This window comes from Scyliorhinus canicula, chromosome 9 (assembly GCF_902713615.1).
Source record: "Scyliorhinus canicula chromosome 9, sScyCan1.1, whole genome shotgun sequence".
NCBI lineage: Eukaryota > Metazoa > Chordata > Chondrichthyes > Carcharhiniformes > Scyliorhinidae > Scyliorhinus > Scyliorhinus canicula.
This window is the reverse complement of record NC_052154.1, coordinates 188,395,530-188,421,325: the sequence shown is the minus strand read 5'-3', so window position 1 is coordinate 188,421,325 and position 25,796 is coordinate 188,395,530. Positions and strand designations below refer to the sequence as shown.

Sequence of the window (25,796 nt, the reverse complement as noted above, 5' to 3'; positions counted from 1 at the left end):
GGCTCCCTCTGCCATCACCTCCCATGCGCTGTTCAGGAGGGTAGGCATGAGACTGGATCACCCTGGAGAAGAGGGTGTTCCTCCTCCCTTCACTGCCATGGAGTTGTGGTCCAGCCTGGACCCTCGGCCTCAGAGGGGCAAGCCTTCTGTTAGCCATCATCGTGGCTGCAGTGAGTGTGTGGTAAATGGAGCGGTCAAAGGCAGCTCCAGCTGTCAGGCTCCTTGGCGCTAACTCTGGCCCCCGCTGGGCGGCCAATTTCTCTCAATTCAAGCTGGCAGAGTGCCGGCTCATTTGGATGTCCTGACTCGCTTACCACATAGCGCCCCCAATGTAAGTGCTAATCACACGCCATTCAGTCCCGTGGAACACTTCTAGATACAGACTTTATTCAATGTGATTCTTTGAAACCTACTTTTCATTAAAAAAAAATGAAGAATGCGCTCCAAAGATGGCCACCGAAAGTCAGGCGAACTTTTGTGATTTGTGGACAGACAAGGATTAACTTGGACGGGATTCTCTGACTCCCCGCCGGGTGGGAGAATCGCCGGGGATTGGCATGAATCCCGCCCCCGCTGTCCTCCCAATTCTCCCTCCGCCCCCAAAAACCGGCCCGGCGTGAGTCGCGGTACCCGCCTCGGAGAATGGCGGGGTGTCCGGCGACACTCACTGGGCCCTGGGGCTGTCTGGATTCTCCGGCCCGTGATGGGTCGAAGTTCCGCCCGTTCTGTGCCGGTCCTGCCGGCGTAAATTAGAGTTGGTCTCTTACCGGCGGGACCTGGTGGCGCGGGCGGGCTCCATAATTTCTTGGGGGGTCACAGTGGGATCTGGCCCCGGGAGGTGCCCCCACGGTGGCCTGGCCCGCGATCGGGGCCCACCTGGGTGGCCCACTCTATTCCTCCCGCATCGGAGCTGTGGTCCTCCGCAATGGCCGATGCAGAAGTGAATCCCTCTGCGCATGCGCGGGTTTGACGGCAGCACGCGCTGGCGCTCCCGAGCATGCGGCAATTCGCGCCGGCTGGCGGAGGCCCTTCGGTGCCGGTTGGCGTGGCACCAAGCCCCTATCCCGCCAGCCGGCGAGGCGCCAACCACTCCGGGGCGGGCCTCGCCCCTGAAGGTGTGGAGGGTTCTGTACCTTTGGGGCGGCCCGACTCCGGAGTGCTTGACGCCATTCCGTCCCGGCGGGACCCCCTGCCCACCGGGTACGGGAGAATCCCGCCCATCTGAGCGTGCTTTTGAAAAGTCATTAAAATGTAAATGTTAGTTTGTGCAAGATGCTTCCTTGGAAGACATTCAAAATGCAAGACCGCTTGACCGCCGACTTGTAATGCAAAACAATGCCAGCAGCACGGGTTCAATTCCCGTACCGGCCTCCCCGAACAGGCGAGGCCTTGTTAGAGTGGATGTGGTGAGGATTCCACTTGTAGGAAAAACTAGAACCAGAGGACACCATCTCAGACTAAAGGGACGATCGTTTAAAACAGAGATGAGGAGGAATTTCTTCAGCCAGAGGAGGTGAATCTGTGGAACTCTTTGCCTCAGAGGGCTGTGGAGGCCAATTCACTGAGTGCCTTTAAGACAGAGATAGATAGGTTCTTGATTATTAAGGGGATCAGGGGTTATCGGGAGAAGGCAGGAGGATGGGGATGAGAAAATATCAGCCATGATTGAATGGCGGAGCAGCTTGAAGTGCCAAGTGGCCTAATTCTGCTCCTATGTCTTCTGGTCTTATGGTCTTATATAACAGTTTATTACTCCAAGAAACAGCCAGAGACAAATCCATTGGGAAACCAACTGGACTGAAGGGGGACATTCCTTCTGACAAGGGTAAAGGAATGCTGCCTCATACAACCAATCAACCCAAACGGCGAGCTTAGTCTAATTTGCCTTAATTGGAAGAATTCATCTGTGCATAAACTCAACCACAACTTCCTGTGGAAACCCAGAGATGTCAGACTTACGTTTATCCTTGAAGATCCCTGGGAGGAACCCAACCAGGTCTGCAGTGCTGCACCTTAAAAAAGGACTGATTAAAACACATTGTTTTCCTGCCTCTTGTTTTTCCGTTAATAACCTAATTCCATAATAAGTTTCTTGAATTCATCTTTTCCTGTGTGCATGTGTGCGTGTTTTAAGAGAGTGGGTGTGGTGATATGCATCACTGTAAATACATAAGGGGTTAATGTAGATACACTAGGACTAAGAAACACTAGAGAGAGCACCAGAGACATCATGACATGCAGACATACAGCTAATGAACACTTAGAATAGGACACGACCAATGGGCAGTCAAGACACCCAGAGGTGACTCTACCACAATGGGGCATTACACAACCCATCTAAAAGGACAGGACACACATGCTCTGTCTCTTTTCCACAGTTGACACCAAGAGAGAAGGACGAGGCAGATCGGAAGCATCACACCCAACGCATGGCTTAGAGCAGACTGGTTAGTTAGCCTGAGTTACTATAGCAAGATTAGCAGGAGAGTCAAACTCAAGTAGGAGAATTGTTAACTGTTCAAAAAATGTGTTAAACCTATCTCCAAGTCTGAACCTTCCTTTGTCAGAGCATACATCAAGGAAGCAGCTTATGCTGCATGAAGAAGCGTAACACAACGCGGGGTTTTGTTGCATTTACATCTCAGGGTGCTGTGTGAATAAAATTTATCTTTTCCTCTAACTTAAACTTACCAGTGAGCGTGGCCCCTTGTCTATTATTAAAAGTCACAACACTAAAAGGTCTTTTAAACACGCCCTTTAAATTGCACATCTCGTTACGTACAACCAACGGGCGAGGGGAAAGGGGAAAAGTTATTCCCATCATCTCACCTCATTCCATAACACAGTGAAGAAACGGTGATTTTGTGTCAAATCTGGTTGGATGTGACTTGGAAGGAGATTTGGAGGCACAGTGCTCCCCTTGGCTGCCTGTTGTCCTTGCTCTTCAAGGCGGTAGAAGTCAATGGAACCTTGGTAAGTGGCTCCAGTGCAACCTGCAGGTGGTGCACCCTGCTGCCACTCTGTACCAGTGGTGTAAAAACAAATGTTTAAAGTGATGAGTGGGGTGTCAGTCAAGCAGGTCGCTGTGTCCTGATGGTCACGGGCTGTTGGAGCCGCCCTCACTTACTGTTTAGGGGCTGTTTAGCACACTGGGCTAAATCGCTGGCTTTGAAAGCAGACCAAGCAGGCCAGCAGCACGGTTCGATTCCCGTAACAGCCTCCCCGAACAGGCGCCGGAATGTGGCGACTAGGGGCTTTTCACAGTAACTTCATTCAAGTCTACTCGTGACAATAAGCGATTTTCATTTCATTCATTTCTAAGCGAGCAGAGAGAATTGCATTACAAGCATATGGACCTTGTAGACGGTGGTCAGGCTGGGGGGAGTCAGCAAGTGAATTATTCACCGTAGAATTCCCAACCTCTGACCTGCTCGTGAAGCCACTCCGTGTTTATTTGACTCACACAATTAGCCCAGTGAAGGTTCTGCTTCCTGTCACTAATGGTGTTGCAGCACTTCCATTGGCTGGGGATGGGTTGACAGCCTTCCCAAGGCAGGTTTCATTATAAAATAGGCTTAGCAACTTCTCATAGAAAAAGTTGACAGCAAGCGTGGGCAAAAGGTGTTTAATATATTAAATATATTCTCTGCAATTCTTACCAGGATTTTCTTTAGAAATGACATCGGCCAATAATCAATCATTGCAGTAATTATGATTATACTCAGTTGTTCTTGCAACCCTTTAATTAGTCATTACTAATCAACAGGTACTAATGCTATATATCAAGTAGAAATGTGCATACATGAGTCTGGAGCCATGACTCTTTGTATATTTAACATTAATTTGAAAAAACGCTTCGTTAATGTGATTAACAAGGAGGATGAAAGGTTATTGGGGGTACACAGGAACGTAGAGCTGAGGTTACAATCAAATCAGGCATGATTTTCCTGGATGGCGGAGCAGTCTTGAGGGGCCGAGTGGCCTACTCCTTTGTCTACCAATTAGTGGCCTACTAATTTGTATGTTCAATATGTTCTTAATGCTTCTGTCCCAGACTTTCATTCATAGATTCAGACCAATGAGGGTGAATTGATTTTGATTGCTAGACATTGCACTGAGTTGTGTACGTTCCCACAATATCAAACTAATCTTTTAGCAACGATGAATTCCTAACAACAATCAATGTTGACCCCCAGTTCAGAGATGAAAGTTATCAATGTTTGGAGCAAAAGAAATAAATTAAGAATGGAAAGACTGTGCGTTCGGGTACTGCAAGTAAAATATATTAGCTGGTTTGTAATGCAGAAAAAGGTCAGCAGCGCGGGTTCAATTCCCGTACTGGCTTCCCTGAACAGGCGCCGGAATGTGGTGACTTGGGGTTTTTCACAGTAACTTCATACTTGTGACAATAAAAGTTTATTATTATTATTATTATTATACTTATGAATAATCGCAAATTAAGTAAGCAGAAACAGCTTTAGCCAGTTTTTCCAATTCTGTCAACATTTGATCTGCAACACAATTGTCGTTTATTTTCATTGCATGTTGGGTCCATTGATTTCTATCAACTTTAAAGCAACAGTCACCTCTCGTCAAGTCACCAAAGGTACATGAACGAAACATCAAGCTAACGTTTAGATCCCTATTTAGGAGACGAGTAGTGTTCTCAGCATTTAAAGAAAGATCTCTCATTGTTTTTTATAAAAATGTTGTGTCCATTGTAGCCACCTGGGTTGGCCACTTCCCGATTCCAAAATGGAGATCCGCTAAGAATGCAGGGAGAAATGGCCAAGGACAGGAAAACAAGCAGGTGCAAGGTTTCCTGTGTATTAAGACTTGCAGAACACAGACAGAACCAAAACCAAAAGCCATCTACATATTAATAAGCAATCCCCAGGAACAATTAGATACATTGAAGTAATCAAGACCAAACCAGCAGGAGCCAAGACCAAGGAAGGTCAACGGACATTTGGGAACCGCCCAGCGATCAGGGAGCAGCTCCAGTATTGGAGAAATCGATCCAAGCGATCGGGACTTAGTCCAATCAATTGGAACCAGGTACAGGGTCCGCCCACAAGGGCACAAAACCCCTGGGGACTATAAAATAGAGTCCCCAAGTTCAGTTTCGTCCTTCTTGGCAGGGTCTCTCAGCAGCTCGAAACAACCCTTGACCGTGACCTGCCTAGCAGCTGTACTAACCAAGAAAGTCTCCAGTCAACGCACGCTACGAGGTAGGCGCTCCTAGCTACTAGCCCATACCAGCTTTGAAGCCTGCAGACTCAGAATCGAACGAAAGGCCATTTGTTCCCCTGACCTGGTGGGCCAGTACCAAAGCTAAGTATTGGCCTTTTAGTGTTAGAGATAGTCTAGTATGTAGAGTTTTATGCATGAGTAGTGATTGACTGTGTATAATAAATGTGTTTTGATTTGAAACTTACTAACTGGGTTATGGATCAGCACTTGAACTTGAACCTTGTGGTGGTATCATAAAGATACCTGGCGACTCTAGAGCAAGGTGATTAAACAGAGCAAATTAGGTAAAGCACAACGAGCAACACCATCCAGTATAAATTATAAAATGTGCTATCAATCAGTTTGATTGCCCTCAGGGCAGTTAAGGATTTGGAGTATATGCATTAAAGCTATCTTGCTATTTGTCAGGTTTATGTGAACTAATACACTGGAAGTTCATAGATTATCATAGAATTTACAGTGCAGAAGGAGGCCATTCAGCCCATCAAGTCTGCACCGGCTCGTGGAAAGAGTACCCTACCCAAGGTCAACACCTCTACCCTATCCCCATAACCCAGTAACCCCACCCAACACTAAGGGCAATTTTGGGCACTAAGGACAATTTATCATGGCCAATCCACCTAACCTGCACATCTTTGGACTGTGGGAGGAAACCGGAGCACCCGGAGGAAACCCACGCACACACAGGCAGAATGTGCAGACTCCGCACAGACAGTGATCCAAGCCGGAATGGAACCTGGGACCCTGGAGCTGTGAAGCAACTGTGCTAACCACTGTGCTACTGTGCTGCCCAGTTAGGGATATTCAGCTACTTTCAGCAGTGAATTGACTATGGGTTGTGTTAGGTGAATCTCAGAGCATGACAGTCACTCACTGCAAGCCATTTTGTGACTCCTCGTTATATTAAACAGTTTCATTGTAAAACTATCTTGATATGTGGTTTATACTTGAATAGGTCTAAGCTGCTGCACGAGGATTACATTTTAAGCCCATTAACTGTTTAGCCTTTGGAAATTCTATGTGCTGACTGGTGCAAATTGGTGAATCCGGAATATCACTTCAAGTTCAGTGAGGTAAGTGGAAAAAGAGGGGGTGAATTTACACCGGTGTAAAATAAATTCCCTGGGCGGGTTTCTCCATCCAGCTGCGCCAGATTTCTGGTTCAGCACGCCGGTGGGATTCTCTGTTTCTCCGCCTGGTCAATGGAGTTTCCCACTGTGGGACAGCTCCACGCTTTCGGGAAACCCCTGGGCTGCCGGCAAAATGGAGCATCCCGACGGTGGAGAATCCAGTCCCCTGTCCCTATTTGGACTGCTCTCTAGATTCCAGACAAGAATAATTTTTCTTGGTAGCAAGGTAGCACAGTGGTTAGTACTGTTGTTTCACAGCGCCAGGGACCCGTGTTCGATTCCTGGCTTCGGTCACCGTCTGTGCCGAGTCTGCATATTCTCCCCGTGTCTGCGTGGGTTTTCTCCGGGTGCTACGCTTGAGTGATTGGAATGCACTTAGTGTTTGCAATGCACTCACCTCTCTTTGATGTGGTTGATGTTTGTATAACATTGGGGTTTCAGCACTTCTAGAGTCACTTGCCCATGATGGGAGGTGAATGAATCAAGGCTGCAGCTGCTTTGTGGAAGCTGTCAGTCACAACCCACCAACACAGGTCACAGCTGCTCTCCCTCCAGGAATGGACATGTTGTGCTTATAAGTAAGAGTTACAACTGTAATTTATGTCACTGTCCCTGTCTGGACTGCTCTCTAGCTTCCAGACAGGAGTCTTTTTTCTGGGGGATCTGTGGGGGGGTAGGGGGGGGGGTCCCTCGAGTTAGGGGATCCCTGTTGGAGTTCCTAGAGTTAGGGGGTCCCTAATAAGAGGGTCCCAGTGGGGGGTCCCTTTAATTCGGGGGTTCCTGGGGGAGGTCGCTCTCATTAAGGTGTCCCTGGGGAGTGTCTCCTTATTAAGGGGATCTCTGGGGAGGAGGTGAGGGGATGTCTGGCAAAGGATGGGTGGGCAGGTCGCGCATTGCGGGGGGTGGGGGCTGGTGGCCCTCGGATGGACTCCCTCACAGAGTTACTCTCATGCCCTTTAACCAGGTCCACCACCTCAGGTTCATGCCTGGTGAGACCTGTTGTGATTCCCCCCTCAAGTGATTCCCGGCCCAGAGGACTGGAAAATCACGGAGGACCGGAGAATAGGTTGCTGGGCCTGCTAAGTGGGTGAAGATGGGTCATTAAGACCCATTTTCATTCATTTACATTCTCCCCCTTATATGCAAGTGTAAAACCCGATCCCACTGCCAGTCGGAGGCTAGAGCATCGCGGTCGGATTTCAGAGGGGAAGCTAGGCAGGTGAAAGGTCAACTGCCCTATCGATGCCGTTCTACACAGCACAGAGGCTTACGTTGTCACAGGCAGTTTGGATTTCCAGACATCGGTTGGTCCAGTGTTTATTTTTGCAGTTCCTCCTCGTCTTTTGCACAACTGCCTTGGCTGCTTCCACATCAGGGAGTGCTCTCGCTGTTGGGTTTTTATGTTGTAAGCTTTGTTGCCTGCTTTGGTGACAAATTGCCACGTAGGTTCCATCTTTGTCAAACGTTGTTGCTACAGTTTCATAGACAACTGTACTCAGTGACTTCCCAGCTATCAACATCGGCCTTTGCTGGCAAGCTTTTAGCAATTTGTAATTGCTGAGTGTCGATGCTAACCACTGGTGCTTAACATCATTTCTCGTGGCATCGTATGTTGAACTGTGAAACTTTCAGGGTTGCACCTTCACGCTGTCGCTGACAAGAGAGTGGTCAATGTTGAAACCTGCGAAATGGCAGCTGGTAACTGGGAATGGTGATCTGGCAGTACTCTCTCCTCTGCGATACAAGGCAGGTCCAAGTCCCCATTCCAGGGCTTGGAAACAGATATCAAAGCTAATGCTCCAATGCAGGAAAGAGGCCTCAGACTGGTGTCGCACAAACTCCCTGCTGCACTAGCAGGAAGGGAAGATCCGGTCTCATCTTCTCCAGGGTAAGAAACTGTAATTTTAGCGAAGAATGAAAAACTTCCACTGACTTAGCTGGATGTTTGTACCTCCAATACTGAACACTTCTTCCAGGAGACGGCCATGATCTTTGAAGTTGAACAAGAGTCAATCTTGCTTGACTTTTTTCTTCCAGCTATTGGGATAATTCCCCCCGTTAACCAAAACATATAGATAATCATGAAATCCAGCAGGTGTGCAGGAAGTGTCTTCACCTACAGCTCCTGGAAGCCTGGGTTTTGGAGATGGATTGGTGGCTGGGGAGCATCCGCGAGGTGGAGAGTGTTGTGGATAGCATGTACAGAGAGGTGGTCACACCGCAAGCTCAGACTCCACAGGCAGGAAGGGAATGGGTGACCACCAGACAGAGCAAGAGAGCGAGGCAGGTAGTGCAGGAATCTCCTGTGGCCATTCCCCTGCAAAACAGATATACCGCTTTGGATACTGTTGAGGGGAATGGCCTCTCAGGGGAAAACAGCAACAGCCAAACCCGTGGCCCCACGGTTGGTTCTGCTGCAGAGGGGAGGAGTAAAAAGTGTGGGAACGCAATATTATTGGGGATTTACTTGTAATAGATAGGAATAGATGGCCATAAATGAGACTCCAGGATGGCATGCTGCTTCCCTGGTGCGAACATCAAGGATGTCATGGAGCAGCTACAGGGCATTCTGAAAATGAAGGGTGAACAGCCAGAAGTCACAGTATACATTGGTACAAATGATATGGGTAGAAAGAGGGTTGAGGTACTGCAATGTGAATTTAGGGAGTTAGGCAGAAGGTTAAAAAACAGCACCTTAAATGTTGTGGCATCTGGATTACTTCCTGTGCCATGGGCGAGTGAATATAGAAATAGGAGGCTAGGTCAGATAACCGTGTGGCTGGAGGGATGGTGCAGGAGGGAGGGCTTTAGATAGTTGGATCATTGGGCTTGCTACTGGGGTAGACGGGACCTGTATAATGTAAGGTAAAGGTACCATAGTCCTAGATGACCATAGGCTGCTTTGCCCTTTGAGGGGGGAGAGCTGACTGGTGGTGGTTTAAACTGAGGGTCACCGCACCTCAGGCGAGGGGCAAGGTTGAGAAGGCGGGGCCTTCATGAATAACCTCAGCCGGTACGGGAATTGAACCCGTGCTACTGGAGAACAATCACAGACCAGCTGTCTAGCCAAGTGAGCTAAACCAGCACCACGAGATGGGTTGCACCTGAACTGGAGGGGGACAAATATCCCAGCAGGGAGGTTTGTTCATGCTACTGGGCAGGGTTTATACTGATTTGGTAGAAGGATGGGATCCAAAGTAAAGGTGCAGTGGGTGAGAAGATGGGATCAATAAACGGGTAAATCAGGAAAGTCAAGAGGGCAGAGCAGACAGTGGTAAGATAAGGCACACGGGAAGGATTGGTTGGCTAAACTGCATTTATTTCGATGCAAGGAACCAGACGGGTAAGATTGATGAACTCAGAGTGTTGATCATGGAATTGTGATTAAATTATTGCAATCACAGAAACTTGGTTGAAAGAAGGGCAGGACTGGCAGCTGAACGTCCCAGGGTATATCAGTTTCAGGCTTGGTAGAGGGGGAGGTAAAAGAGGAGGGGAAATTGCATCATTGATTGGGGAGAACATCAAGGCAGTACTCAGGGATGATATCTTAGTCGGTTCCTCAAATGAAGCCATATGGGTAGACATTAGTAACAAAAAGGGGGCGATTGCATTTCTGGGAGTGTACCATAGTCCCTCAAACAGTCAGGGAGATATAGAAGGGCAGATATGTAGGCAAATCTCTGAGAATTGTAAGAAAAATTGGCTATTAATAGTCGGGGATTTCAACTTCCCCAATATTAACTTGGATAGTCAAAGTATGAAAGACTTTGAGGGAGTGGAATTCTTAAAATGCACCCAGGAGAGATTTTTATGCTAGTACGTAGAAAGTCCTACAAGAGAGGGGGGAGGGTGTAGACCCCTTGGCGATCAGCAATCATAATATTATTTTTCATCAAGGTTGAGTGTGACATGGTTGATTCTGAGACTAGGGTCCTGATACTTAACGAAGGAAACTACGTAGCAGGCGCCAAAAAGCACCCCGCAACAAGTGCCCCGAACGGGACTCTGATTTTGTCCAATTAAATCGCGCCCAGAATCACAGAATAATATTAAAATAGTGATAGATTGGGAAACGTTGATGTACAAAGGGACCTGGCTGTCCCAGTATCGCAGCCACTGAAAGTGAATATGCTGATACAGCCAACAGTTCGGAAGGCAGATGGCATTTTGGCGTTCATTGCACAAATACTTGAGTACAGGAACAAGGATGTCTTACTGAAGATGTCCAGGGCCTTGGGAGATGACACCTAAAGAACTGTGTGCATTTTAGTTCTCCGTATCGAACAAACCTGCCACAGAACCAGGGGCCACAGCCTGAGGATACGGGGTAGACCATTTAGGACAGAGATTTCTTCACTCAGAGAGTGGTGAGCCTGTGGAATTCATTACCACAGGAAGTAGTTGAGTGCAAAACATTGTATGGTTTCAAGAAATAGTTAGATATAGCACTTAAGGTGAAGGATATGGGGAAAAGCGCAATTAGTCTATTGAGTTGGATGATCAGCCATGATGATGATGAATGGCGGAGCAGGCTCGAAGGGCCGAATGGCCTCCTCCTGCTCCTATTGTTTCTAGAGGGAGTGCAGCGAAGGTTCACAAACTGATTCCTGGGATGGCTGCATTGTTGTATGTGGGGTGATTGGGTCGGTTGGGCCTCAATTCACTGGAACTTCGAAGAATTGAGAGGGGATCTCAGTGAAATGTGTAACATTCTGACAGGCTTGGACAGACTGGATGCACGAATGATGTTTCCTCTGGCTGGGGAGGGGGGGGGGGGTCAAGAACAAGGGGTCACAGCCTCAGGATACAGGATAGGCCACTTAGGATTGACGTGAGGTGAAACTTCCTCACTCAGAGGATGGTGACATTGCGGGATTCTCTAACACAGGAGGCCGTGGAGACCAAGTCAATGAATATATTTACGAAGCAACTACAGGGCAGCACGGTGGCGCAGTGGGTTAGCCCTACAGCCTCACGGCGCCGAGGTCCCAGGTTCGATTCTGGGTCACTGTCCGTGTGGAGTTTGCATATTCTCCCTGTGTTTGCGTGGGTTTCACACCCACAACCCAAAGAGGTGCAGGCTAGGTGGATTGGCCACGCTAAATTGCCCCTTAATTGGAAAAAAAGAATTGGGTACTCTAAATTTATTTTTTAAAAAGAAGCAACTAGATAGATATGTGGACTCTAAAGCTGTCAAGGGCTCTGGGGAGATTGCAGGGCTATGGTGTTGAAATAGAGAAGCAACCATGCTCACACCGAAGCCAGGTCGAAGGGCCGAGTGGCCTCCACCTGCTCCTATGTTTCTACTTCCTGCTTTTATTTCAAAATTGTGCCTTTCTGTCAAACCTGTTGATTTGTCAGCTGAGAATTGGAACATGAAAAATATTTCCAGCACAAGTGCCATTCATACCAGATTACTCGAAGAGGATGGTGTTCTAATGTGGGTGATGTGAAAGACTTTGAACCTGGGTGAAAGCATGCGTGCGATGTAATTCAATATATTTTGTTGGAGCAGAACAGCAGATGCTGTTCCAAGGGTAGAATAACTCTAATTGTACTAAACAAAATCCCCACTTTAATGAGGATCCTTCAACATCCAATCTGTTCACAGTTAAGTGCTGATTTCACTTTTCTCTTTTTAACTCCATCTCTATCTATCTTTATCTCTATATTTTATGATGAAAAACAATCAGCCCATTTTCACTGTGTGAACAACAAAACATATATCTGGGACTGGTTTAGCACACTGGGCTAAATCGCTGGCTTTTAAAGCAGGCCAGCAGCACGGTTCAATTCCCGTACCAGCCTCCCCGGTCAGGTGCTGGAATGTGGCGACTAGGGGCTTTTCACAGTAACTTCATTGATGCTTACTTGTGACAATAAGCAATTTTTTTTAATACACCCAGCCCAGAACAGCTAGCTGGTAATTAAAAGAGAATAATTTTAGTTTTCATTCTCAGTATTATTCATTTTTTCTCAATAGGGTTAACGTTTTGATAGATTTCCAGGTAGCACGTGGTCTGTTTCCACATCCCATCCTCGTCCCAGCGTAGAACCCGCACGGAGTGACCACAAGAAAACGGTAGGTAGGATACAAAGCTGGGTTTAATGACTCACACAATTTCTCTGTGCCACTTCCCGAAGGATTCTCCCGCTCCGACCTTTATTTAGGCCTGGATTTTTAGACTATGCAGGCGACCCTTGTTAAGGGAAGGGAGCCCCCCTCCCCCTCTCTCCCCCCCCCCCCCCCCCCCCCCCCCCCCACCATCACCGGGGAAGTTCATATTCAGCTGGGGTGAACCTGATGGTCCAAACCTCAGGACCTCTGTGAGGGTTGCAACACTGCACAAGATGAATGTTCATCGTATTGGGGGGGTCAGTAAACGAACTAATGAGATGCCGCAGGTATTAGTGCTGGGGCCTCAACCGTTTCCGATCTATATGAATGACATAGACGAAAGGACATACATAGAAACCATAAGACCATAAGACATAGGAACAGAATTAGGCCACTCGGCCCATCGAGTCTGCTCCGCCATTCAATCATGGCTGATATTTTTCTCATCCCATTCTCCTATCTTCTCCACATAACCCCTGATCCCCTTATTGATCAAGAACCTATCTATCTCTGTCTTAAAGACACTCAGTGATTTATGTTATGTTCCTTGTATTGTTCTCCAAAGTCGTAATGTTTATAAAGAACATAGAGCTATATGTTTAAACCAAAGCTAGTTTATTTTACACTACTTGAAATGGTTCGCACACTCTACTGAATAACAGCTAACAAAATAATAATATTGAATCTATGTTGCAGTAATTAATTATCTCTCTCTAATACAACCAACACTCTAACTAAACCTCACACTATCCTTCTACATCAGCTTCTCGCACAGCTTCACCCAGAATGCCTAGAGATGCAGTCTTTTGTAAGACTACTCGGTGATGCCATCTAGTGTTAATATACATGAACATCATCTTGTTAACCCTTTACTCTCCTTAGTTTACACATATCATTACAACATACATACAAAATAGACCTACACATGGGGCAGCTGGGGCTCTCCTTGTAGAGGAGAAGCCACACCCCCTAACAGGGGAAGTCCCGCCCCCTTAAAGGGGAAGTTCATATTCCGGGGAAGTCCTGATCCCGGGACCTCCATTGGGGTTGCAACAAAAATACAGCTACCTGCAGTACTGTGAACCATCATTGGCAGAAATTACACTTTGCCGCAGTTGCTGAGCAACAAAATTTGGCTAAAGCTTCAAGAACTCACAGCACAGGAAGGTGACGTTGGAACGGGTGTGCAAAGATAACGGGTCATTGGAGCATGCGACTCCCGTTGAACTGAAAGACAGCATTGCTTTTTCATTCCTGCTTCCCAGTGCCTCCCCACACATCCGGGCGCCCGCTCCTCAACGCTAACCATTGGAATGATTCAGCTCGGCAAAGAAAATTCAGTTCAAGAAACTACGAACACAGATCTGGGAGATTTCAGGTTTGCTATTAGTACTAAAATTTCAAAGACGTTCTCTGAACATCCATCAAGGTTTGGCAGCAGACTGCAACTTCAGATTTTTGTCACTGACTGACCGGGGGGGGGGGGGGGGGGGGGGGGTGGTACGCTAGTGTAGCAAGCAAAGCTAATTCAAGGCCACTTTTCCAAAATTATTACCTGGGCAATTATGAAATGGCTAATATGGCAGCACCCCTCAGAGACATTCAGCCAGCATTTGGGGCATTATCAATTGAGCCGACAGAATACAGGTTTTAAAAAGTTAGAAACTTGGACAGTGTTTGGGAACCTTGGCATTTATTATTCAGAGATGCCCGAAGTAGATAGCAGCAGTCTTTTTCTTTGAAAGCATTTTGATACAGATGAATGACTTACTGACTCACTTCAGGGAGATGTTAAGATCCAGCCTCGTCGGATTGGGATTTGACTCTGCCACAAGCCGGAATTTTCAATTCTGGGTCAATAACCTGGCCTGTGGTTCAGTCCTTCGTGCAGACCACGCAGAGGGTGCTGCAATTACACCCATCCGGATTTCTAAAGGGCCATGCTGACTAACGGAAGGGAACCAGCTCGCTCTCCGAAGAAAAGGACTTCAGGCAGCCCCCGCGAGGCTGGACAGCAAAATGGGAGACCCTCCAGTCGCCGACTTATCGATACCCAGCCAAACAAGGTGGGTGCTGCAGTCACAGCAGAGAGATTACGGAGAAGAGGTCCAATTTTTTTAACAATTAAAATGGTCACAGCTGCTAGGATCCCTCCATCCGCCACAGCTGTGGCCCGATGGCCATGACTGGTGAAGGTGGGCGATGGGAAGGGTGGGGGGATTGTCCCTTGTGGAGTTAATTATGGCTGCCTTCTCCAGATGGGAACCCGCCACGGTTGCTTGGCCGTGATTGAGGCGGATGTCTCTTGTCCATGCTGCCCAGTCGACACGGCAACGGGCCTTGACAGGCCACGTAATTGGCCCTAATTGCACTTGGTCAGCTACCCATTGCTTGCAGGTTGGCAGGCAGCCGATCCGCCCCTTACCTGGTTTCTCCAAATTTTACTCACTGCCCTTGATGGCATTACCATCGCTGAATCCCCCACAATCAACATCCTGGGGGTTACCATTGATCAGAATCTGAACTGGACTAGCCACATTAATACTGTGGCTATCAGGGCAGGTCAAAGGCTAGGAATCCTATGGTGAGTAACTCACCTCCTGACCCCCCCAAAGCCTGTCCACCATCCACAAGGCACAAGTCAGGAGTGTGATGGAATATTCTCCACTTGCCTGGATGAGTGCAGCTCCAACAACACTCAAGAAGCTCGACACCATCCAGGACAAAGCAGCCCGTTTGATTGCTCCAACTTCCAAAACATTCAAACCCTCCAGCACCGATGAACAGTGGCAGCCGTGTGTATCACCTACAAGATGCACTGCAGTAACCTGTCAAGGTTCCTTAGACAGCACCTTCCAAACCCACGACCACTAACATCTAGAAGGACAAGAGCAGCAGATACCTGGGAACCCTATCACATGGAGGATCCTCTCCAAGTTACTCACCATCCTGACTTGGAAATATATCGCTGTTCCTTCATTGTCGCTGGGGCAACATCCTGCAACTCCCTCCCTAACAGCACAGTAGGTGTACCTACACCTCACGGACTGCAGCAGTTTAAGAAGGCAACTCATCACTACCTTCTGAAAGGCAACTTGGAATGGGCAATTAATGCTGGCCTAACCAGCGACGCCCACTTCCCGTAAATTAATTTGAAAAAAGGAATGGGGCGCTGGACTGGCACGGTGCCTGGCAACGAGATATTCACAGCCTGTCTGGCTCCAATCCAAACCCTGACCTGCCTCTGAAATCCAGCCCATAGATTGGAGAAGGATGGCAAGTTTCCTAAAGGATGTCAATAATATGTACATTATTATGCCATAACTTAGTGGGTGTTAAATAGATTTATGGTGCGTGTAAGGATACAAAGGACCCGAATACAAAAATATTATTTCAAGATCATTATATTATATAAGAGTTGTTATAGAAGACATACTGGCTGGCTTCATAAATACGGATCTGGCCATAAACCACAGCACTGTCCAAGTGTTCTGCCAGAAACTCAACAGTGCAGAAGCCGATTAAATGACCAATTGATTGCAAAGACAGTATATTTTCAACTCCTCGTACATGGCCTGTATAACTATAATAGCTTGCAATAAAACTGTAAACACGCCTCTCTACACTCAGAAAGACCACCTGATTGTGTGGATAATTGCGCATTGCACTCCACAGCATGACTATCCTCTTTACTGTTGTAATGCACATAAAAATATTACACCCATCATTGAAATAAATTGCGGCACTTTTAATAATAGCTTCTTCCACACTCCAGAATCCACCCGCTGAGCATATGCTCGAAAATGTTGTTTGCTTTTGTTAAGAAATTTCACCTTCCGTATGTTCATGGTTGATGACAGTGAACGTACGCCAGTCACCAAACTTCTCTCTCAACGGATCTATCTCAATGGATGAATTTATGATACAGGTCCAGCACGGGTGTGAAGAGGTTTTGCCCCTGTACAGACACTGGGGCTGGATTCGCCGCTCCTGACACTAAGTGTTGACGTCAGCGCAGGATTTGTGGACTTTCACGACAACTAAATTGGCGCTGCACTTGGACCGATTCAGCAACTGTGGAGGGGCTAGCACCGGAGCCACGTGGAACACAATCGATTCCAATGAAAAATGGTGTCGGATTTGTCGGCTCCATGATTGACACTCGGGAGGCTGACAAGCTGCAGCCGCATCTACACATTACACTCCCCAGCCAACAAGATGGCACTGGTTGCACTGAGTGTGCCCGTGCAGCTGGTGGGCCAGCTGAGGTCAGAGGGCATGTCATGAACTCATGTCTATGGATTATTAGACCAGGGGCGGGATTCTCTGTACCCCCAGCCGCACGCTGCCAGAAAACCCACGGGTGGGGTTGCAGTGCCAGCGGGAAAAGAGAATCCCAGGAAAATTCCAGCCTGGACTCAGGTTTAATTTTCCAGGAATATTCCCCCGTTGCTGATATTCAGCAAGGAAGTCTGATAACCCAGAGGTAATTGCAGAATTTTCAGAAGCGATGGAGGGGTTGGAGAATTTAATGAATGATATTTGGGGTGTATGATCTTTTTTGCCACCTCCTCAGCCCAATAAAAGATGAACTCTGCTCGCCACTGCCGTGAATGATTCCATATTCTACCAACTGTGTACCTGCAATCCAACCACTGAAAATAACTCGCTGTCTGGCTGGCAAGGCACTTATGTATTCGACGTAAAGTAAAATTAATTGTGGCTCTTGATTGGACTCAGCTTCACTGAGCTCACTTAATTGAAGGTATTTACCAGAGAGAAGAAAGAATTTAGCTAAAAATTCCGAGCCGTATTGGAATCAATAACACAGCCGTGCCTCGATGTGTTCAAGTAAAAACATTCGGCGCTGTCACCTACGCTGACATTTAATTACCCTCCAGATTTAAATTATAAGCTAAGCACAGAGTACAACGACTGCAATTGACATCAAATAAACTTGAGCGATATGCCATGAATGAAAGCTCTCAAGGTTTCTCACAAGACATGGCTCTAATTATTGCAAATTCTCTGTGAAATTAAGTCAATGCAAGTCCAAGGCAAACCACAGAACATCACTGCAATCCATTTCCGTGCCTTTTAATCTAAGGACATTCTGGATTTGTGCAGCAAAGGTGCAAGAACCAGCAGCTATTTCCCACAAACTGCCACACCCGGTTAACACAATTAAGGAAAAACGTTCCCCCCAATGCTAATGAACTTGCTGGAGAGATAAATGGTTTCTATTAACTTTCTCATTACATTGACCAATGGTATACTTTCTCAAAATTTAGTGAACCATTTATCTGGCTCCTCGTTCTCATTTTTCAACATGCAGTGTGTTGGCATCCTCGGGTCCCTCTTCGTCTTTTGCTTATTCTCCTAAATCCTTTCTTGGCCTCTGCTACAGGTGGGGGCGGACAGCTCAAACAAGGACCCACAAACAAAGTGAACGAGGCACTGACTGGCAAGCGTGAAGTTGCCGTGTATGTAAGTATATCTGACTTCCATTGCATCAAAATAATCCTCAGCGAATATTTGTCCCTTGTTTCAGCCAAACGCTGATCGGCTGCAAATCACGTTGAAGTGTACCGTACGATGAAGATGTCATTGGATCATTGGTTATAGGGTAATTGTGATCGTGCAATATCGAGCTGTGACTGTAAAAGGATGTCAGTGGATCAATTGGACACATACCACATCAGTTCTTTCTACTCTAATCCCATTTTACAATATATTCTTCCTCTCCAAATGACTACCGAATTCCCACACAAAAGAAATGATGATCTGACTTAAACCACAATAATGCATTCCATAGTCTTATAAACCTTTGGGCCAGAAACAGCTTCCTCCTTTATGTACCATTTTAAAAAATAAATTCTAAATTGATTGCTGCTGAACCACTGGCCATCGGAAATAACCTTTCACTATTTACCCTTTGAGACATTTGAACGCTACTGACTGAATTCTCCCTTAAATTCCTTCAGTGAACGCAGTCCAATTGTTTAGTCTCTCATTGGAATCATATCCTTACAAACCTGGCATCCAACGATACGCGTGTTGTGATTATTCCGTGCTCCCAATGCTCCTTCAAATATAAAGGAATTCAGCAGCTTTAGTTCAACAACTTTAGATCTGAATCATCACTCCATTTTCTCTCAGACAGAGTCAGGTGGGAATGGGGGATGACCTGCTGCACAGCTGCAGGGAGTAGAGGCATAGGGTAGTGGGGAAGGGAATTCCCTCTGAGTACATGGATGAGAGACGGCCCGCATCGCCTGGGCCTCCTTTCCTTTCCTTTCCCCTGCCATATTCCCGGATCATGGGAGACTTTGCCTCTTCTCCAAGATTTTCCATGCTCTCCCTCCTCCCCTCTGCTATTCTGCTTTTCCCATTAACATCTCTTCTAAGCCCATACCTTGCTTCTTTACTTGCCCCATTATAATTCCAAAGACGTGCAGGTCAGGTGGACTGGCCATGCAGAATTTCCCCTCAGTGTCCAATGGTTAGGTGGGGGTACTGGGTTACGGCGATAGGCTAGGGCCGTGAGCCTAGGTTGGGTGCTCTTTCAGAGGGTCAGTGCAGACTCAATGTGCCAAATGGCCTCCTTCTGCACTGTAGTGATTCCATGATTCTCTAACTCCATTTCATAGATTTTATCATAGAATCATAGAATTGACAGTGCAGAAGGAGGCCATTTCACCCATCGAGTCTGCACCGGCTCTTGGAAAGAGCACCCCACTGAAGCCCACACCTCCGCCCTATCCCCATAACCCAGTAACCCCACCTAACCTAAGGGCAATTTAGCATGGCCAATCCACCTAACCTGCACATCTTTGGACTGTGGGAGGAAACCGGAGCACCTGGAGGAAATGCACGCAGACACGGGGAGAATGTGCAGACTCTGCACAGACAGTGACCCTCCCAGGAATCGAACCTGGGACCCTGGAGCTGTGAAAGAACTATGCTAACGACTGTGCGACCATGCTGCCCATTTGCCTTGTCTCTTTTGTCATTTAATCACTCTCATCTCCTACCCTCTCACGGACCTTCCCCTCCATTTTTTTCCTTTCCCCTCCCCACCTTCTCCTGCCTCTGTTACCTGCTTAAAAGCTGCTCAACCCAAGACTTCCTTTTGAGGTTCTGATGGAAGTCCATTCACTTGAAATGTTCGCCCGATTTCCCTCGTCAGAGGGGCTGTCTGATCTCCTGAGTGTTTCCGGCATTTTCTGTTGTCATTTAAGATTTCCTGCAGCTGCAGCATTTTGATTTGATAGGAATGGTGAAAAGGTTCGGTTAAATGGAAAGAATCAATATTACTTCAGGACGTTAAAGCAGACCGGAGGTGGATAATCAAGCTGTTTGATTACCTCTGGCTCACTGGTCTCACGTTTGTTTTCTGGTTGGGCATATCCTGTCTAAATGATGCCTTTCATTGGCAGATCACTCAGAAGAAAATGATACGCAAACATCAGTCAGATTTAACAATGCCATCAAAATTCCCCGCCCAGGAATCTCTGGCAACAGCTCTTCCATGAAAAAATATTTGGCCATTTATTTTGTTTCATTTTGAACCTTAGGCATTTACAACATAGATGGAAAATGTCAGGGGCTGGATTCTATGTTTGGGAGACTAAGTTTTCCTGTCTGAACTGGCGCTCAGGGGCGATTCCTTCTCCCTTGCCGTGCAAACCTATGCATGGCGGGGAGCTTGCGGGATTCTGTCACAATCGGTCCGGACTCCATTTTGAGTAGGCAGGTGGATGCTGAGGTGTGGCGGCTTGCCCCCTTCCCCCTCCCCCCCAAAATGCAAATCCTGCCCTGCCCCTCGCTCCCCCCACTGACAAGTAGGGGCATCCTTTCTCACCACCATGGCCGACTTGAAAATTCTCGTTTTCTTTTTTTTAATGAAAATTTAGCGTACTCAATTCATTTTTTCCAATGAAGGGGCAATTTAGCATGTCCAATCCACCTACTTTGCGCATCTTTGGGGTGTGGGGGCGAAACCCACGCAAACACGGGGAGAATGTGCAAACTCCACACGGTTTAGTGATGCAGAGCCCGGATCGAACCTGGGACCTCGGCGCCGTGAGGCAGCAGTGCTAACCGCTGCGCCACCGTGCTGCCCAAACTCCTGTTTTCTGACTGACCCTCTCTCTCCTTCACCTGCCTCGGCAGACTGTGGCTCCTCCTGGACCGGTGGAACACTCCTATTGACCCTCCAGCTCCCAAAGTCTGCCTACCATCCTGGCCCCTTTTAGAAAGGTCTAATCGAGCAGATGGGCTTTCTGTGATAACCCCATTCATATGTTTACAAGCACTGTACTCACCCAGGAGCAGCTTGGAAAAAAGTGCCTGTTGTGATGACCTTTGAACCAGAATCAGTACACTAAGTAACATTTGTAATTCCTTAAAAATGGCTGGGAAATTGCTAATTTTTGTGAAACAAAATGTAAGATTTGCATCAGTTGTAATTTTCTTGAAGAACAGAAACTGCTAGTCCATGTGACCTGGCAATCCTTGACCTGAACCAGTACCAACAAGAAGGAGGTTAAGATACAGAAGCCATTTCGGCAGACACAAATAAGAGCTGCACCAGAGGAAGAACAGAGAAGGCACATTTACAAGCAGCTGAATACACTTAAAATGGGCAGAAAACCAAGTCAGGATTCGAGCAGAGATGCCCATTCTTCAGTTTTGCCAGAACCGACCAGACCTTTTATACAAAATTTATACAAGGAGGCAGATAAAAGAGTCTCTGGTGAATATGGGCCATCCAAACTCTTGTGAACCTAGCAAAGGAGGTTCTGTAGGAATGTTGCTGTTTGGATGACAACTGTCCCGGGGTGATTTGGATGGAGTGGTGATTTGGCGACAAAATACATTGAGTGCGAAAAGCGAGGGATCCTGCATTGCAGGGTCTGAATTGGAAATGCTGTAAGATTGCACACGCTGTCACATTCGTGCAGGGAAGTGTTAAAAATACTTGCAATCGCAGGAGTAGCTTTTGTTGCATTTTATTTATTTTTTCAATAATTTTTATTGGAATTTTTTACAGAAAATATTAAAAAAAAACAACAAACAATAAAATACAACAAAATACCCCATAACAACCGTTACACCCCCCAAACCGTATCAATGCATGTATCCCATCCCCCCCCCCCAACCCCAACAAGAGAACTTAACAATAATTTAAAATTAAATACACCAAATTTAAATAAAGTAAACAAACATAGTCATCGTTCCCCCCCCCCCCCCCCCCCGGGTTGCTGCTGCTACTGTCCCAGTACCCTATCGTTGAGCCAGAAAGTTGGGGAAAGGTTGCCACCGCCTGAAGAACCCTTGTACCGATCCTCTCAGGGCGAATTTGACCTTCTCTAGCCTAATAAAACCCGCCATGTCATTGATCCAGGTCTCCACGCTCGGGGGCCTCGCATCCTTCCATTGTAGCAAGATCCTTTGCCGGGCTACTAGGGACGCAAAGGCCAGCACACCGGCCTCTTTCTCCTCCTGCACTCCCGGCTCCACCCCAACCCCAAAAATCGCAAGTCCCCATCCTGGCTTGACCCTGGATCCCACCACCCTTGACACCGTCCTCGCCACCCCCTTCCAGAACTCCTCCAGTGCCGGGCATGCCCAGAACATATGGGCATGGTTCGCTGGACTCCCCGAGCACCTGACACACCTGTCTTCATCCCCAAAGAACCTACTCATCCTCGTCCCAGTCATGTGGGCCCGGTGCAGTACCTTTTTTGTTGCATTTTAATTTGCCCGTTAATTCATGTTGAACTTACATTGATACTGATTCAAGTATAAGTAAAAGCTACAAAAAGTAGAATCTTGTTGGCCATTTTGTCACTTGGTGCTCATTCAGTACATTTGGTTATTTGAATTTGTGGACTTCCCACAGGGATTGTAACACCAGGACATCGCTCGAACAGCATTGAGAAAAGAAGGACACCTTGGCTTTTCTCGCTCCATCAACAAACAAAGAATAAAGATACTTTTCGCTCAGAATTTTAAATAGCAACAATTACAAGATCAGGTACACAATCTAATATGGATCATTGCTTGCTGCTTTTGAAAACAAAACACAATCATTTCTGTTATGCCTGTCCCGGAAGTATTCACATCAGGCAATACACCTCCACGTTTTTTTCTTTTCAGATCTCTAAATCTCCAGATTTGTTTCTTTAAAAACTTTAATTTAAAGATTTTGGGGGATCTAGTAATGCATAAAGGAAAAGCAGAGAGGGGGGTTGGGGGGTGTGTGAAAAGCCCATGGTGGCCAGATTACACAACTGAAAGGGGGACTGTGACATTGTTTGAGTGACAGTTTTATGAGTAGTTCAAAGGCTTATGGCAAGATCTTCCAGCTGTTCACGCCAGCGGGGTCTTCCAGTCTGGCCGATGGCGCGCCCCCGCCGTACATTTGCCAGCAATGTGGAGTGAATTTCATGGAAAATCCCATTGACCAGGAGATCACGCTGCCTCCAACCTCCAAGAAACGTGCCATAGAGAGGCCAGAGAGTCTCCCCTCAATATGCTTTGAAGAGGTTTTTGAACGGCTGGTATGTTTATTTTGACAAATGCATGGTTCTTAAGACGAGTGAGATTTTTCAGCTGGAAGTTAAACGGCTGTGATTGACAGTTTTATGAGCTAGTCTTTTTTTAGCATTGCCTTTTGAATGAATGACTGTTTATTTATTTCATGTTACTTTCAAAGACTTTCCAGTTTTATTCGAGAGTTCATGAGTTCAGTCCGTAGCAGATAGCGGGTGGGGAGGTATGAAGGATAAAGAGGGGGCATGGGGGAGAGCATGATTGTTATGAGGAGGCATAGAGAAGGCAAGGAGAGGATGGTATGTATGGGTTGAGGGGTAGAATGACACTTGTAAGTTTTATTATCCCGGTGAATGATTCTGTTCCCACCTTGGGCCTGTTTGGGGGAACAGCGGCCCTGACCACAGCCTGACCCCCCACCCCCCCCACCCCCCAACTCCCCGGGTGGAAAAACCATGTTTTGTGATGCGGTTCACTCAGCACTCGGGAATGTGCCATTGTCCTGACCCCTGAGTCAGTCACGAAAAATCCAACCCTTTATCTTTATGTTGTGAAGTCAAAAAATGTGAAATAGTTTTGAATTTTCTTTTAATATAGTATAATAATCTTTATTGTCACAAGTAGGCTTATACCAACACTGCAATGAAGTGAAAATCCCCTAGCCGCCACATTCCGGCTCCTGTTCGGCTACACGGAGGGAGAATTCAGAATGTCCAATTTACCTAACAGCACGTCTTTCGGGACTTGTGGGAGGAAACCGGAGCGCCCGGAGGAAGCCCACGCAGTCATGGGGAGAACGTGCAGACAGTGACCCAAGCCCGGAATCGAACCTGGGACCCTGGCGCGGGTGAAGCAACAGTGCTAACCACTGTGCTACCGTGCCGCCCATATCTTGGAAACAACAAGTTGATCTCTGCCAGATTGAGTGCGGGAAAAGAGATTTATTAACAAGAGAAGACCAATGGTGAAAATTCAGAGAAAAGATATTCCGAAACAGATTAGTTCCTGACACATAAAACCTGCGTAGATAACAAAGAAATAAATTCTTACAGCAGAGCAGATTTACTAGCCGCCAATGCTTGCAGAATGTGTTTATTAAAATAATGAAATGAAAATCGCTTATTGTCACAAGTAGGCTTCAAATAAAGTTACTGTGAAAAGCCCCTAGTCGCCACATTTTGGCGCCTGTTCGGGAAGGCTGGTATGGGAATTGAACCGTGCTGCTGGCCTGCCTTGGTCTGCTTTAAAAGCCAGCTCTTTAGCCCTGTGCTAAACCGGCAGCTAGTGACTGGTGTGAACATTAAGTATCCCATTAAAATTCTGCCTGCACGACACTGACGTACAAGACCCTGTGACGCTTTGCTGCTTCTATGATAAAGAAATCTGTGCGAATGAGTCACCCTGTGAACTGGCGAGCTTTCAAAGTTGTGGAAGCAGTGAATGGTGACAGTTTGTATTTTTTCAGCCAAATAATGTGTCCTTCCCTTAGAATTTCCATGAATCCTTAATTGAGGAGCATAGTGGCTTCCATTACCAATGATCATCTACGGAGACAGCTTAAATCTGGCTCAGAGAAAGGGTGAAGGGTTACGTCTTGTTTGTGAAAGTGAAGGGTCAGAAGCAAAATGAATTGTAACAGCCACTGTCTGGTTCCTGATGAGAGGTCTGCACCTTGCAGTGCTGTACAAAATCTGTTGAAATCTGTGCAGGAAATGTTTGTTGCGCGACACGTAGAATTCGACCTGGAGTGGATGAAGTCAACAAATATTATCCACCTGAATACAAATAGCCCTGATTTCCCAAAGAAATGGGGAGGAGAGGAGCTTTAAGTGAGAGGGTCCATGCATACGCCCGTTATTTAGTCCGACATAGGTAGGTCTAGGGCTGTTGAGGGAGTATGAGCAGTGAGGGACTAAATGGGGAAGCAGAACCTCTAAATCTGTGGATTATAACCTGAGCCATGAGCGAATTAGCATCTTGGAAATAATTTAGCAAGTTTGTGGAAGGGGAGGGAAGAATTGGGGATATATATAGGTGGCTGGGGAAGCAGGGAGGCGATCAGGTGGTGAAGATTAAGGAGAAATAGGAAGCGGAGTTTGGAGGGGAGATCAATTGGGGAGTATGGAGTGCGGCATTGCGTAGGGTAAACGGGACCTGCTCTTGTATAAGGATGAGCCTGATGCAGTTTAAGGTGGTGCACAGGGTGCATATGACTCGGGCGAAAATGAGTGGGTTCCTTCAGGGGGTAGGACATGAGTGTGAGAGGTGTGAGTGGGGCCAGCGAATCACTCGCACGTGGTGTGGGGTTGCGAAAAATTGGGAAGATGCTGGGCGGGAGTGTTCGCGGTCTTAGCCAGGATAGTGGAGGAGGAGGTGGACCCGGACCCTTTGTTGGCGTTATTTGGGGTTTCAGTGAAGCCGGAGCTCATGGAGAGGAGGAAGGCCGATGTTGTAGCCTTCGCCTCTCTGATTGCACGGGGGCGAATTTTGCTGGAGTGGCGGTCAGCATCGCCGCTGGGGCTAGCAGCTTGGTTGGGTGACCTGTACGACTTCCTGCGATTGGAGAAGATAAAGCATGAGTTAAAGGAATCAGCGGGGGGTGGGGGGGTTTGAGAATAGGTGGGAGATGTTTGTGACCGTGTTTGAGGAGCTGTTCGTCGCGGGGGTGGTGGTGGGGTTTCGGGGGGGGGGGGGGGGGGGGGCGGGTTCTGCTTCACCATTTAGTCCCTCAG

The 25,796-nt window shown here is 47.2% G+C and overlaps 1 long non-coding RNA gene across 1 annotated transcript in view; it reads left to right on the top strand.

Annotated features, from left to right (window-relative positions):
• The window catches only part of LOC119971027, a 57,874-nt gene extending 35,339 nt beyond the window's left edge, over positions 1-22,535 (top strand). The window contains exons 2-3 of the long non-coding RNA XR_005461726.1: positions 17,912-17,991; positions 22,412-22,535. This is a non-coding gene — a long non-coding RNA (uncharacterized LOC119971027). The remainder of the gene's footprint in view (positions 1-17,911; positions 17,992-22,411) is intronic.
• Positions 22,536-25,796: the final 3,261 nt, after the last annotated feature.